Genomic DNA, 17,348 nt, shown 5'->3' on the forward strand with positions numbered 1-17,348 from the left:
TTTTAACTCTAATCATGTTCAGAAAAAGTCACCCTTGTTCCCTATGAATTGCCCTTTTAGAAGGGCTGCTTTTTCCATCTTCAGTTGATCAATACCCAGGGCATACAGAGTCTAGTTGTCTATTTTTCTGTGACTGTTGGCAGCACGAGGCCATCAGAATTGACTATTTTGAGTCCCGAATGGTGTAAAAGAACCTCCTTGATAGGCTCCCTTGCTCTCTGTGTCACATGTTTATGAGAAATAGAGGAGTTGTTTTTAACTTGGTGGGTGTTGTTCTGGCTGAGTGGTCCTTGTCTCCTGAGCAGAGCCCAGGGGAGGCGCAGGTGGGCTTCAGGTTTAGTGGCCTCCTTTTTACGTCTCAGACTCACTGGCTCATCCAGGTTGTCAGGATGTGAAGAGCCACCTGAAGAAAGGTCTTGCAAGCCCCTCACCACACAACCCACTTGTCTTGGGGATGTCAAGAAAATTAGTGCCACTTGGGTGAGTCCTGCACAGGTGCTATGGACCCCTGAAGTGTCTACTACATACCCATCCACTTACTTATCAGGTATTTTATTTTACTCTTTATTTCACTTTATTTAAGCCAAAACAAAGCAGTTAACTCATATCTCCTACCCTCCTACCCCCACCTGTATTTTAATTGTGCTTTTCTCTCTCTGATGCTTAATTTACAAGAATAAAACATGTCAGTTTCCAGAAGTAACTTATTTGATTCTTTTTCTCCCCTTGAAAAAGCAATTTTTTCTAATATCCCCAGCAAAGCAGGAGATGTGATTTCAAGTAGGTGAAAGCAGAATAAACTTTATTTTAAAAACTGTCAATCATTAATTGATTAAATCCATAAAACAAAGGACCAAGAGATGTCAAAGATTTGGAGTCAGGCCTGAGAAAATTAAAATAAAACAATTAAAAGTATCATAAGTTTGAGGAAAATAATCTGACCTTTACTCCCAGAACTCTTTTGATCTTTATCATGCAATGGAGTCAGACTGTAGCGGGCTGTGTTATTACAGACTTCTCGTCACCCTCTCTTTCTCTGGGAACTCCTCTTTGCTCAGGACAAAATCCAGTGGTAGGTGTGATGTGCTTTCAAAATCCCTGGCCAGAGTTGGCCTCCTGACCTGAGCTTGGGTGTTCATGTCCTCCTGGGGTTTTTAAATTTGCCAAGTGAGAGCTGATGAAGTGTCCTCTCCCTGGTGGTGAAAGTCATAGGAAGTCACAGGAGGTAAACTGCTGAGTGCTGCCCAGAACTTGCTATTTGGAGAGGTTAGGAGGCAGTGAAAGGGGATGGGGGCAGGGGGTGGTGGTGGAGAGGAAAGAAGAGATTTTTCTTTAGTTGTGGTCAGGCTGCTGTGCTTGACTCTGACCCTGCATTTTCTGCTGTTTGCTTAGATGATCTCCTTGGATTTCATGAGCTGGTCTGCTTAACCTGATTTAATTTTTTTCTCTCTTTGCAATCAAGATAGTCATGATTCATACACTGTCTTTAAAGCTGTTTTCAGAGGACAATAGGGATTTGACAACATAGCTTTCAAATTGCTTATAATACCCAAGTAAAAGGCTTGCTAATTTAGCTTTCTTTGGGAGTAATTTCCAGTTATAGGTGCTCAAGTATTTCACTTTAACATAACATATTATAGCAAATGTTCTCTTGTGTACATTTGGTGCGGTGTTTAGTATACAGTGCCAACCAGTGTAGGGAGAAAATCTCTTTCGTATAAAGTCCAATTTTATGACTGGTCTTAGACATTAAATTAAATTTAGACATTAAATCATTAAGCCATTAAATCGCTGAATCATGAAATCACATTGATTCCATCTTCACCGTTAAAATGAGAAAGTTTTAATCTCCTGGAACTTTCTGTTGCAGCTCGTGCAGGTGGAGTGAAGGGTGCTCTAGCTTTGCTGTAGCTGGTGGAGAATGCTGCCCAAGTAAAGCCTCAGAGGAGAGAATCCCAGCGAGATTGTACTTTTGCTTCCAAAAAACCTTCGACTCACCATCTTGGTGACCTGTCAGGTAAGACTGGTCCCCTTCTCCTGATGAGGGGCAGCTCTCAGTTTAGATGAATAATGACCTGAAGTAACTAGTGGAGAACCATTGTCTGGTTTGTTTCTTTTTCTTGATTTTATTCCTTCTGAAAGAAAATGGCTCTGACCCCAAATTTAAAAAGATGTCTTTATTTCAACTGAAGTAAACGACATCAGTTTGACTGAGATCAAGCTGAGCAGTGTATCATTTGTAACATCTGAAGCAATTTTTTTCCTCCAATTTCCTGAGGGTTGGAGGACAGTTGCTATTTAAAAAGACATTTCTCATCGGCATTCAGATCTTTGCCAGAGCATGAGTATAAGCCTAATGGTTCTGTGTCTAGCACCCACACATGGAACCCATGTCAAAAGACTTTTCTTAGTGTTAAATACTTCGGTACTGTTTTATTCTTTACACCTACAGATGATTTGCTGAACGTTATTTTTCTAAGTCTAAGCTGCAGCATACTTAGACAAAATTCAGCCTGCCTAAGACATTACTCATTAAGGTCCTCCTTAACTGGGTTTGCCTGGCCTTGAGAGACAGTAGTGATGAGCCCCACCTCCCCAAACTATATGACTCTGTGGGTCATCATATCTGGAAGTATTCTTTAAATCAGATAATAAAACATTTGTAGAGATTGACTGAATTAATGTGAGCTACAAACAACCTCCTATAAACATTTCTATACAACACAGTGTAAGGTTGGATAGTATTTTTTAAAACAAATTTCCAACTCCTTCTTCAAAGAGGAGATTACTATCCAAAACCGTATCATTAAAAATATAGGTTCTATTAATGTCATTCAGAACTTTTTCCTTTGTGCCCTAATGCTTGCATCCTGGGGTATCGGCCCTGGCTGTCCACCTCTTGTCACTATGTCCTGGGCTTTCCTCAAACACGAATGAGTCACTTATTAATTGATTGGTTCCTGCTGAAGATTGTACTTCCCTCAAATAGGCTACAGAAAAAACGAACCGGCTTTGCCTGTTAAGGGAAATGACTCACGGGGTGTCAGCACGTTGTGCCTGCTTTCCCTCTGAGCGCTCGGTCTCTTTGTGGAAAGTATGATTTTTCTGTGCTCAGGGACCAAGAAGGACAATTAAAACTCTTCCTTAGTGAGAAGAGTCACTTCCTTCCTTGAGTCCAGGCCAGAAATAGACCTGTCCCACTTTGCACAGCACTCCGATATGTTTTCTAAAACCCCAGAAAGCCTTCTCCAAACAGCAACACCTCAAAATCATCACTCAGTTACTTCATGCCCCATATTGTGTGGGCTTTAAAAAATCAACTTTTTTTCCCTGTGAAAAACAGCCATACCCAGCATTTTTTCTATGAAATGTCTGGTGACGTTGGGTTTATGCCAGTGATTTTCAGCTTTGTAAGGTAAAGTTAAACTTAAAAAAAAAAAAACCTCATTAGAAGCCAGACCACATTTTGATAGTTTTGCTTTATTTAACCATAACCTTTCTGGGAGTGAGAGTGCCTCAGGAAGCTTCCAGAAGGCTTGACTGAAGTGTGTCAGTGGTGGAGACGATCAAGGAGCACATACAAGAATATAAAATGGTACAGCCGTATGGAAAACAATAGGTTTCTCAAAGAATTAAAAATACCACTGCCAAATGATCCAGAAATTCTACTGCTGGGTATGTTTCCACAGGAAATGAAATCAGTACCTCAGAGAGATGTCTGCACGCTCGTGTTCATCACAGCGTTATTCACCAAAGCCAAGGTATGGGAACACCACAGATGTCCACCGATGGATGCGCGGATGAAGGAGATGTGGCATACAAATACAGTGGAGTCTTATTCAGTCATAAAAAGAAGGAAATCCTGCCATTTGCAACAATAAGGATGAGCCTAGAGGACATTATGTGAAGTGAAATAAGCCAGACACAGAAAGAAAATACCAAATCATCTCACTTACATGTTAGAGCTTGTTTGGACGTTCTAGCAGGAGAATGCAGCTACTCATGTACCCTTGCCCAAGTAGAATGGTCCTCCTCTATCGAGGATGGTCGTCCTCTTCCACTGGGAGGGACACACGTGGAGTGGTGAGGGAGGAAGGGGACACCCGCTTAGCCAGCCAGATCAGCCTAGCTGAATCAACCCTGGCAATCAATGGGGTGACATATGTCGCAGCCAGATCGCCCTCACATCCTGTCTCACTTATATGTGGATTCTAAAATATTTGAACTCATAGAAGCAGAAAGTAGAACAGTGACTGCCAGCAGCTGGGGTTTGGGGAAAGTGGGGAAATGTTGGTCAAAGACTATACGCTTTTAATTAAGAGATGAGCACGCCCTGGTGACCTAATGTGCTGCGTGGTGACTACAGTTAACAGCACAGTATTCAACACTTGAAGTCTGCTAAGAGAGTAAGTATATCTTTGATGTTCTTACCACACGCATACAGATGGTAACTATGTGAGGGTGATGGATGTGAAATTAACTTCGTTGTGATAATCATTTCACAATATATATGTACAGCAAATCACGCCATTGTGTACCTTAAATATACACAATTTTATTTGTTAATCACACCTCAGTAAAGCTGGAAACAGAAAAGAAACGGCGGTGACTGTAGTGCAGGTCCAGCTGTTTCAATGTTCGCGGCGGCAGGTGCCGGCAGCACTCAACTGCATGATGTGTGCAGACAGTGATGCGGGATAAATGATCCTTTCTGAGGCTCGCGGCATGTGGTGATGCCCTTAGGGCCCTGGAAAAGGATGTAAAAGTAAGGTTGAGTGGCTTTCTGTGTCTTCCTGAATTTGTTTAAGCCATAAGATGGCCTGTCTAAAATGTCTTGTAGACTGAAAAGTATGAGGGGCTGAGCCAAGCGGGAAAATTCAGAGGAGTCTGATGGATCTAAATTTAGATGGTAATATGTAATTACTTTGGACAGGGTTCTTGGATGAGAGCAGATGACAAAAAGTGGTGGGTAGGTTGATGGGGAGCTCAGATGGAAAGCCTATCAGAGTGATCTGGGTGAATATCCCACAGTGAACTAGACTGAGATTCTGTTAGTTGAGTAATGGATTTTCTAAATATTCATTGTTTAGGAAAAAAGATGGTACCAGTCGGAAGGATAGAAAGTAATGAAAGTGAATAAGAAATATTGAGATGTAGCTGAGGACAATACCACAGAGGTCATTACTATGTTTTCTATAGGATGGTAGTAATTAGACACCAAAATGATGCATCCACTGGATTGAACTTGGAGCAGTTGGTTCTTAGGGACTTGAGTATTTTTGTTTCGTTGTTTAGTTTGAGGCATTCTAATGACCTGTCCTTTCCTTATAATATTTATATGGTCCCTTTTACATGCAATTCAATGTTAATTAATATTAGTCTTTAGTATACTGGTTATTTCCATTTGTATGCTGAGAATTATTCTTCTGTACATTGTGGGAGAGGGGGATGGTTAAACAAGACAAACTGTGAGGGTTCATGAAGAAAACATTAGAACTTTCATTTAAATTTATCATGTGTAAAAAAAATTTATCATGTGTATATTACATATGTGAGAAAGAAATTAAGCTTTACTAACGTTTAATATGCACATTGGCGCTGGCTCCTTTCCTCAGCGTGCATGTCACATGTCATGTGTCCCAAACAAACGCGATGAGAGACACAGGGGCTCTGCAGTTAGTCCCTAACCCCTGTGCTCACTCTCAGCATGCTGCAATATTTTGCTGGTCATTTGCACCTGGTTAAGTACATCTGTGGATTATAGTCTAGATGTAAATAAAACCCCTCACAAAATGGACAAGCTGTTTAAAAAGATTCTAACCAAAGAATCTGGGCTTGAAGATAAACTAGAAATGCCAGGAACTACAAGGGAATCACTGAGCTGAGACTCCTAGCCTTAATTTTAACTCTTTATCAGTCACATCATAAACCAATCACAGCTTGAAGCCATCAAGAAGAGTTACAAAGAAAACTACTAATTTACGGTTGTTAATCATCAATCTTATTCAAAATACATATTATACCAAATGATAGTAGGGAAGAACAATAGTACACGCATATATTTATAAACAAACAAACAAACATACATACATATCCTGGCGGTGAGTACTCAAAATTTTTTCCCGAGGGGCTGGATATATGATTAAAAAATTTGGAGACGGCTGCTCTTGATTATTTCTGTAGCATACAGCATGCTTTTCAATCTTCTGACATCTGTTTAAAGTTATTAAGATACCTAGATGTGCAACTCACAGTTTTATTAGAGAAAGTTACGGGATGTTATGAATCCTTGACAGCAGTGAGGTTGGGTGACGATGCGCCTCTGAGCTTCAGGGTGCTGGATCCCTTACATTTTGCTTCTCTACCAACTTACACTGTTCAGTTGTGTCTGGTCTTCCCAGGAGGCTTCCTTGCCAATAACAACCCTCTCTTTCATGCTATCACTAGGAAGACTGCATTTTTTTTTTTCAGTCCAAAAAGCAGGACAGGGCATGTAATAGTGGAACACTTAAAGTCAGATATGTTTTGAAAATCTGGGATGACTGATTGCCATGGCTAAGTGTATATGTGTATAACGAATGCTAGGCAAGTGAAAGCTCAAAATTACTCTTGACTGTTTGAGACAAAGACTCTTTTCAAGCATGAGTGTATGTGGAAGGATGAGGTCTCTGCGTTGCCTTTGTTAAACACCGCATGTACTCAAACTTCAGTTCAGTGATTGCCCAGTTTTTCAGGGTTTGCGTTCGGTTGGAATACGACTCACAGTATGTAAATGAGGCAGTAATCATGTCTGCACTTTAAAAGGTGCTGGGTCTGAGATCAAGACAAATTTGGCATGTTCTACGTCCTGTGTTCCTAATTATTTGATCAGAGTTGATTACCCTTTAGTTCCATTAGGGAAATGTAATTGAGTAGGCATCTGTAATTCAGTTTCGTGTGTTTGTTTTGGGTGCATATGTTTTTATGTAGATACTCGTGTGTTTTTAGTTTTCCTCCCAATACTTAGTGTTAAAGCAGATACTAAAAAAGAAGATAATTTCCATTCTACCATGATGGCTCAGGGTACGGGTGTAAGTAGTTTCCATAGCTCAGATTTCTCCCATTTCTCAGCTGATTTATTGTAGTCCTTTCAGTAGCTTGTTGTTTATTTATTTTATAACCAGTCTTTCACGTCTACTTTTTAAGTCATAATTTGCTCTTAGGATGGCTTAGAAAGAGTATTATTTTTGAAAATATTTTCTCCAGAGATTATTTTATACAGTAGAAGTTTTTTTTTGTTAAACAAATTTTGTATCACTTAATATCTTCTATAATAGAAAAATATAATGAATTACACCAGATAGGAAATAAGCCCAAGGCGTATCTTTGAAAGAACTCAGGATATATAGCTCCGAGAAGTGTCAGTTTTAATTGAATAAGGAATCTGTCTTAGAACCAGCAGATTGTCTTTTTTACTTTACTTGCTATGAGTGATATTACAGACTTACTAAATAGGTTTTCTTTCCTTTTTTATGAATGGAAATTAACTGAATGAACTAATGTCAATTGTAATAGGTTCTGATTGACCAGACACAGATCGCGTTTGGGTAAATCAAACAAGCTTTATCCAGAGGTTACAGAAGGAGGTCACAGCAACATCAACCAGGGACAGACGGACGGACGAGTAAGTTTCCAGGTCACCTAGAAAGGACCTCCCCAGTGGGTACGCTGTGGTGGGTGGGGAGTCCGAGTGGCCGGTTTTTACATCAAAACTTCTGGAAGCTCCGCGCTGCCCTCCATGCCCAGCCTCTTAAGCCTGAGGCTGGAGCAGTTCTGCACGTGTAGTTTGGATGTGGGCTGGGAACACTCATCCGAGCCAGATGCATCTCATCCACGCTGGTGTTAAAAAATATACAAAAGGTCTCCTGTGTGTGGTTCAGTAAACACACTTAAGCTTGAACACAGTGCTCATTTATCATCTTCAGGCTCCCGAGGTCCTCAAAGCCTGGGCTTCCAGTGTCCCTGAACTGAGAGCCACAAAACGAGGATGGGGTCGGTTACCCAGACAGCTCCAGATTCAGGCTAGCAGGTCCTGAGACGAGTAGTAGGGTTATCCTGCATGTATAAATGTAAACTACCTGTAATCACCCCACCCAGAGAAATCCATCATTTACATTCTGGGGGATATTTCCCTAGGCATTTCCAAAACAAAATCATCCCAGGATGCTGTTTAATTGTTTGTTTTTACCTTGACAAAATACTATAGCTGTCTTAAAGACGCCTTTTCATATTAATAAATATTGTCTGTAATTATATCATTATTTTAATGGCTACATAATGTTCTATGATATGGTTTTATATTACCAGTTGCCAATCAGCTATTGATCAGCATTTATGTTGTTTTTATCTTTTTTGTTATTATAAAAATGCTGCATTGAATTTCCTGTAGTTACGTTGTCAAGTTAATTTTTTTCCTCTCTCCTAATTCTCTTGCACAGTTTGTGGGGAGACAGCTCATGATTTAATGACATTTTTTAAGTGCTTCATGAAAGATATTTTAACTGTGGACGGTCTGCCAAACAAATAATGGTTAGAAACTGGCCAAGGGTAGAGGGTAGTCTTAGACTAAATTAATTAAACCAAGAAAAAGAATGTTTTGATCAGGAAGGAGTTGTTTTTCTTCTAGGTCAAGTTTGTCATAGTATAATTTACATAGAGTAAAATTTACCTTTTTTAGGTGTTTGGTTCCATGAATATTGATAAATGCATATATATAGGTAAAATCTTTTTATCTAACTTTTCCTTCACTCTGAAATGTTCCCTCATGCCTCATTTTTTTTATATTGTGTTATTTTTTAAAATTAAAGTATAGTTGTTTTACAATGTTGTGTTAGTTTCTGGTATACAGCATAATGATTCTATACATATGTATACATACTATTTTTCATTATAGGTATTGCAAGCTACTGAATACAATTCCCTGTGCTATATAGTAGGACCTTGTTGTTTATCTATTCTGTATATAGCAGTTTATACCTGCTAATTCGAAACTCCCAACTTATCCCTCCCCACCTTTTCCTTTTGGTAACCATAAGTTTGTTTTCTGGGTCTGTATATCTGTTTCTATTTTGTAAATACATTCATGTCATTTTTCCTCTTTTTTTTTTTTGGAGGGGGAATTAATTAGGTTTACTTATTTATTTTTAGAGGATGTACTGGGGATTGAACCCAGGATCTCCTGCATGCTAAGCATGTGCTCTGCCACTGAGCTATACCCTCCCCCTCCTCATGTCATTTTTTAAGATTCCACATATAAGTCACATCATATGATATTTGTCTTTCTCTATCTGACTTACTTCACTTAGTATCATAATCTCTAGGTCCATCCATATTGCTGCAAATGGCATTATTTTATTCTTTTTTATGGCTGAGTAGTATTCGTGTGTGTGTGTGTGTGTGTGTGTGTGTGTACACACACCACAACTTCTTTATCTGTTTATCTGTCAATGGACATTTAGGTTGCTTCCAAGTCTTAGCTCTTTGTAGTCATTCCTCTCCCCCAACCCCAACTCCTGGCAACCACTAATCTATTCTCTTATTATATAGTTTTTACTTTTCCAGAATGTCATGTAAATGGAGTCATACTGTATGTAGCCTTTTGAGCCTGGCTTCCCTCATGTGACATGATGCATTTGATATTCATCCATATCATGACATAAATCACTAGTTTGTTCCTTTCTGTTTTATTCACCAACTGATGGACATTGGGTTGTTTCCAGTTTTTGAAAATTATGAGTAAAGCTGTTAAAAATATTTACATATAGGTTTTTATATGGACACATGTTTTTATTTCTTTTGGTTAAGAATTTAGGAGTAGGGTTGCTGGATTGTATGATAAGGGCATTTTTAACTTTATAAGAAGCTGCCAAACTTCTTATGCAGTGAAGGTATCATTCTGCATAACCATCGTGTATGGAGTTCCAGTTGTTCTACGCCCTCACCAGCCCTTAGCATTGTCAGGTTTTCTTCTTCCTTTCTTTTTAAATTCTAGATATTCTGGTGGGTGTATAGTGGTATTTCATTGTGGTTTAAACTTGCATTTTCCTGATGACTGAAGATGTTGAGCATCCTTTCATGTGATTTTTTTTTGTCCTCCATATATCTTCCTTGATGAGTGTTCAAAATTTTCCCCAATTTTCAAAAATTGGCATTTTAAAATTAGGTTTGAGAGTTATTTGTATATTTAAGATACAAGTCCTTTGAAACACCACTTTTTGAAAAGGCTGTTAGAAGCACTTTGGGAATGTATAGTAAGACCTCTGAAAATCTCTTTCTTAGAAGCAATAAAAACACTGGCAACAATCGTGAAAATCAATTTTTTTTTTATAACTCTGAAAATTAACCAAAGACTTGCAACAATCTGAGAGTTATTTATTCAATAAAAATGACTGACTCTCCATAAGAATAGCAAGCTTGTGGCATTTTAACTTGCTCTATTCGCATCCCCTTTTCCAAACTCTGTGGTAGCCTTGAAAACCAGCAGCCTTGCCAGCATGGTAGTTAGGGAAACCAGCAGCCTCTTCCACTGAAGAGGAAGATTTGGAGCTCCCTGCCCCGCCCCAACCCCTTTCCCAGGGAACTGTTAGTATTGGACCTGTCAGGAAAGTCCCTGGAAAAGACCACTTCACAGGGGTTGTCTCTGTTTGACTCAAAGCTTACTTAGTGGAGAAAGCCCTTTCCCTTTGATGTTGGTCAAAAACAAAATAATCAGCAGCAAATCTTTAAAGCCCAGCTCCCTGTGATAATAATACCAATTGGGGCAAACAAGAGGCTGGCCAGAAAAACTTCACAGTAAAATATGGGGAATGAGGTGTACAGAGGGGGCTTGAGAAAGCTCTGACATATTCCTGGCACTGTGATGGCCTTGTGCACGTGCAGCGCTGTGCAGTGCCGGGAAAGACCTGGGAACATTCCACTTTCTCACCTCTGGAGGGTCTTTAGGAAGTAAAGGCTAAGGACGATTTTCCAACTGCCAGAATATAGAAGTCATGCTCCAACACACACACCCAAAGTCCCTTAGCAAAGGCTGGGCGAGTTATTGGTTCCAGGCATTCAAGGAAATTTCTGCTCAGTTGTTAGCTGACCACCAAGCCAAACAAGCAGAGACTTCAGTGGCTGCACATGACAAAGGATATGGACTTTACAGAATTTATAGTCCAAGAAAGTCACTAAACAAATGGATGGAAGCAGCAACAGCAACAGCAACAGCAACAACAGCAAAAGCAAAATGCCTGGTGGGGTGTGTGTGTGTGTAAATCTTATTTTCAGAGTTGCCACATTAAGTTATTTAAAATATCCGGCTCTCAAATAAATATTATGAAACACACAAGAAACAGGAAACTGTGGCCCATTTATAGGAAACAGCAGTCAGAAGAAACTGTCCCTGAGGAAGACTTCAACAACACTATAGATATATATATACGTATGCACTACATATATGCACATATATACAACTAGACCTAAAAGACATATACAGAATCCTCCAGCCCACCCTAGCAGGATACAAATTCTTTCCAAGTGCACAAGGACCATTTCCAGATAAACCATATGTTAGGCCATAAAACATGTCTCAGTATGACCCAGAAGGCTTCACTGGTGAATTCTATGAATTTTAAAGAAGGATTAATATAAATTCTTCACAATCTCTTCCAGAAATATAGAAGAGGGTTACTTCCCTATTCATTGTATGAAGCCAGTGTTCCCCAGATACCAAAAGCAGACAAAGACATCATGAGGAAAGAGAACTACAGATCAATATTGCTTTTGAATATAGATGTTGAAATCATCAAAAAATACTAGCAGACCAAATCCAGTAACATACAAAAGGATAATACACCATGATCAAGTGGGATTTATCCCAGAATTGCAAAACTGTCCAACATATGAAGTTTATTCAAAGGAAACAGTCAATAGAGTGAAAAGACAACCAACAGAATGAGAGAAAATATTTGCAAACCATGTATCTGATAGAGTTAATTTCCAAAATATATTAGGAACTCCTACAACTCAGTAGCATAAAACTCAGATAACCTGATTAAAAAATGGGCAAAGGATTTGTATAGATCTTTATCCAAAGAAAACATCCAGCAATCCCACTTCTAGATATATATCTATTTTAAAGAAGTTACTATGCTCCCATTGAGACATAAGATTGGCTAGTGAAATCTCCAAACATAGACAGAGTCTCAGTCTTTGACATTTGTCATGGGTTAGATAGAAATTGCCTCTATGTTGTTTAGATCTAGAACCATAGAGTAGACTGTGTTTCCTGGAATAAGGCCTTGAATAGTAGAGTTGTGTATGATGTTTCAGTATCGGATCCTTCTAAATTTGGAGCTCTTTCCTCTGTGTCTGATAGTTTTTATCCACTATTCCGTGTACAGGATAGCCCTGTACTATGGGGGAAACAGATGGAAAAGACAAAGAGCCCTAAAAGGCTTTATGGTTAGTCTTCCTTAATTGTGTGTCCTATTTGCCCAAGTAGAATAAAAGGGCTTTTTGGATAGCGATAACCACGCAGAAGTAACAGTCACTAACATTTCTTGGGGTACTCGGTTTGTACTGCCCATGAATGATCCCATGCAGCCCTCACAACAGCATCAAGATCCATTTGATAGACAGGAGAGTGGAGGCATGGAGGGGTTGAGTAACTAGCCCAAGGTCAGGTACCCAGTAAGTGTTATAGCTGAGGTGTGATTGGAGTCAGGTTGATCCCAAGGGTACATTTTGAAATATTGATCTGTATGTGTTTCACATGTCACTGCAACTCACAACGATTGTAATTATTTGATAGCCAACAAAATGAAATAAAAATATAAGTCCATAATAAAGTCATAAGGCAACAACATGGCATCAAGCCCGCAGTAAGGACTCAAGCTGCTGAATTTTCTAGAAGTGGGGCTTTAACCAGGTTTAAAAATAAACAAGTTCTTGACATCCCTGGGAAGAAGAACGCTGTGGGAACTGCTGGTCAAAAATGCACATCACTGAGCTCCTCCCAGCGGTTGTAATTCAGGTCTGAGAGTAGTAATGTGGGAACCTGCATTTTAACAAAAAACCCATATCATGCTGATGCAAGTAGTTGGTGGCCCGTAATTTGAGAGACAGTGTCTTAAAGACTTCGGGACTTGACTAGTAAGAGGAAGAAAAAGCAGGGCATTCAGGAACTGCCTATAAGGTGGGGCATGTAGATGAGTAGAGGGAATAATGGGCTGTTTGCCCCAAGCTGTTGGTTCTGATTGTTGGGGCCGCATCACTCACCTATTTATCCAAACACCACCTGTGTGCTGCTTCCTACAAGTGCAAGCACTGCAAGAATACAAAGACGGATAACGGCGTAGTCATCTTCCTCAGAGAGCTTCACTTTATGGAGAGGCAGGCATGTGCACAAAATACAGCAATACAATAGCACAGCAATGCACGTATGTATCTGCTAAGGTGATGCTACAAACAAGGGCCATGAATAAAGCTAAGATTAACTTGGAAGGATGAGAGGGGTTTGAACACAGAGAGACGGGTATAGAGCAGTCCAAGCTAAGGGTACTAAGTGAACAAAAACATTACGGTGGAAGAATGCTGAAAAAGTTCTGGAATGACAAATAGTGCGGTTTGGGCATAAAGGGTGTGAGAAACAACAATGTGTAAGATGACTAGAGGGAAGTGTGTCGACCAGATTGTGGAGGTCCTTAAAGGTCAAGGCAGGAATTTAGACTTGATCTTATCAGCAGTGGGAACCATGGGAAATTTTGGTCAAGGGTTGTGAATTAATGCAGTCTGGTAGTGCTGAGTAACGGCCGTCATCGGATTAGAGTGATGTCTGGGACTGCTTAGGAAAATACCAGTTCTCAAGCCCCTCTGCTGTAGATTCTGATTTAGGTCTTTGTCAAGGCCTCGAAACCTGAATTAAAAAAAACCCACCCATGTGATTCTCAGGATCAGGACTGTACAGACAACACTGAAGTGAGAAAAGCCTGAAAGCGGGAGAGAAGCTGGGAGGCCATTGCTGTGGTTTAGATGAGAAGTAATGGACAGTTCTAGACTTGGTAGCGCCTGTATTGTGGACTGGAGCAGATAGACTCAGAGCTATTATAGAGGCAGAATTATGATTATTAATAAGGCTTAGTGCCTGGATATAAGAGATAAGGGAAAGACAATGATTAAAAAGATTTTTCCTTGGGTTTCTGGAAGATGTTGGTGCCATCAACCTCATCAGGGAATCCAGGAATAGAAGAAACAATCATTGAGTTTTAATGGAGTGCAAATTTTGAGACGTCATTAAGACATGCAAGTGGAGATTCCTTCATGCAGTTGGGATGTGGGGTTTGCCTCCCTGGAGAGGGTTTGGGAGCGGAGGTATCGATCTGGGAGTCATCAGATGAGAGGTAATGATTAAGGACATGAGAATAGACCTCAAAGTGTTGAGTACCATCTACAAAAAACTTGGAGAAACTAGAAGGAGAAAGAAAGGAATAGTCTGAGAGCAAGAAAGGCTGTAAATGAGTGCAATGTTAGGAAGTCAAGGGAGAGAACATTGTAAGAGTGAGGCAAGAGTCAGTGAGGTTAAATGGTGAAGGCAAACACTTTATTTTCATACTGTTGGCCTTGTAATCGAGTTGTGACTTAATTCTTAGAGCTGTGGTAGACATGGAAATTTTTAACATTAATGCAGCTGGATCAGTCTGATTGACAAGCAACTTTCCAGAGGCGACAGAATTGTAATTCTTCCCCGTTTCTTCTAGTCTCTTGAGGATTTAAAATTGTATGTAAATCTTTAATTGTCTGATTAATTCAAGGTGCTTTATTTGTGTGATATACTTCATTCTTTCAACTGGCTGGTCATTTTTGTAAATGTAGCTTTGAATGGTTTCTTGTAATAATTCAAATTTATGTAATTTAAAAAGCACATCCTGTGAATTGCTATGCCGTTGCATATTCTGCTGTTGTCATAGCAACTAGTTATAGTCACCTCCTTTTCACCCGACTGTCTCAGTCTGGTCACTGAAAATTACATGCAAATGTGAGCTTCCACATCTTAGAGGAAGGGTAGGATGAATGGGGAACTTATGATTTGTTCTTTTCTCTGCTGAGAAGGTTAAAATTCAGAAGACTCGAGACCAGCTTGTGTTTTGTAGCAGGTTAGAGGAGAGAAAAGGCTTGTGGAAGAAACAAGCAGTTGGCAGTGCGGAGGAAGGAGATACGCCCGTCCCTGGGGCCTGAGGAGGAAAAGTAGGAGTGTGACAGGGGACTGACCATCCCAGACTGAGGAGTGACCTGGGGCTTTAATGTGGCAGGAGGCTATGGACTCCTAGGCTCACCCACTCTGAGCCCTGAAAATGTCCGTCACTAATCTGCCTCCGTTTGTGAGAGCAACCAGAACCAACTTGGAGCTGGAGGCATCCTCTTGCTTTCCTGGAGGTAGGAAACCATGAGGAAATGAGATGGAGGCTCTGCCCTTACTCCCTACAGGGCTGCAGAAGGGAGAGGAGGGAGGGTTTCTGCATTGTAATACATTTTGCTGTTGTACCATCTCTGCAAGTTGTGGCTACAACTACAATACTGTATTCAGCTATATTCTGAGTTTAATAGGCTTTTGTAGACCAATCTAATAGGTATTGTACAAGGACTCCAAGCATGATCTTTGGAACCCTGTGGAGCTGAGTTTAAATTCCTGTGAGGCCATTTACTCCTTATGTGACCTTAGGCAAATTTCTTAACCTTTTGATGGCTCAGTTCTCTCATCTATAAAATGGGCACAATTACCTATTTCACATAGTGTTTTAATGATTTGCTGAAATTATACAAAGCACTAAGCATAGCGTTTAGCATACAATCAATTGTTAAAATGGTAGTTCATGTGGTAAACATATTCTAAATTCTAACAAACGTGGGACAGAGACTTCTGTTCTAAGTTGCATCCACATGCCATGGTGAAAGTCTGGCTTGAGACAGCCTCTAGGCTGGCTGACTCTTCTGCAAAAATTTAAATGGCATTCTTTATTCAACATATATTTAGTAGGGGCAAGGAAAACCTGACTTTCTATTAACAAAACCTGACTTTCTGGTAGCAAAAATTGACTTCCTCCTAGCAAAAATTATCTACCTTGTTCTTCATGTTCAAAATAAAAGGATTATTATTTGTACTGAACATTATACAACATTTAAATTTATTTAAAATGGTCTTATTTTATGGTGTTCCATCCTTCATAAGTGGGTAACATTAGCCACATTCACCAAGGACCTTACATGGATTTAGTTACAAAATCTTCATAAAAATATGTGCAGCAAGTTAAAAGGATTTTTCATTATATATCTCTCTGGGATGTGTGGACAAAAGTATATGCCCTTTATTCTGTTTCTAATTAATCTGGTCCTTAACAGTTAAAAAAAATGAACTGTTAACTCTGATTGCACTCTGCCCTCAAGATTTAAACAATTTGTTTTGGTGGAGCTCAATTTCTAGAGGTAAAAATGGTTAATCTCTTAGATTTTGAGTCCTTTTCTCCCACCTCATCTCCTTTTGAGACTGTTTCTGGATATTGGGGGAGAGGAAAGTGAGGCATGACCATGTGGTGGTGGGGGTGTCCCTGGCTTCTGAGGTCTCTGGGAGGGTAATCACGTCTTCATCCTGGTTGCCCTCTGCCCTGCACAACTCACAGTTTGCTCTTTCCCCTCTGCCGGGCAGAGAGAATTCTACCCTAGTTCTCCTAGTGTGGAGAACAGAGTCTAGGGTGACCCCCAGTAATTTCAGTGTTCATGTCTTTGTGTGATCCCACCCCTTGATTTAGAGTGAGACCTGTGAATTGCTTCTAATCAACGCAATGTAGCAAATGTGATGTGTCGGCAGTCTTAAGTGAGTAGGCCGTGGGACCCAGGTCAAAGTTCACAATAGCTTGCGCGTGTGAGGTAAGAAGTAAATGTACGCATGCGCTAGTAGCATGCGTCAGCATTATGAACAACACGCATGTGCGAGCATAATAAAAGGACAAGTGTGTACACCTGAGCGCGCTTGCCACCCGCTTGTGCTGCAATAAAGTGCTGTTTTGCTCCATATCGGCTCCTTCTGCCTTCTTCCAGTTGGGCAGCTCACCTCCTCAGATCCTCCTCCAGCCTCCCGTGGCTGACACGATGTCACACCCGTGGCTAAGTTACATTATATGGCAAAGGTGGAGGGATTTTACAGGTATAATCAAGGTCCCAAACCAGCTGATTTGGAGTAAATCAAAAGGAAGGTTATCCTGGGCGGGCACGATTGATCAGTTGAAAGCACTCAATAGAAGGACCAGTCCTCCTGGAGATTGAAGAGCCCGAGC

Source organism: Camelus bactrianus, chromosome 6, assembly GCF_048773025.1.
Source record: "Camelus bactrianus isolate YW-2024 breed Bactrian camel chromosome 6, ASM4877302v1, whole genome shotgun sequence".
NCBI classification, from domain to species: Eukaryota; Metazoa; Chordata; class Mammalia; order Artiodactyla; family Camelidae; genus Camelus; species Camelus bactrianus.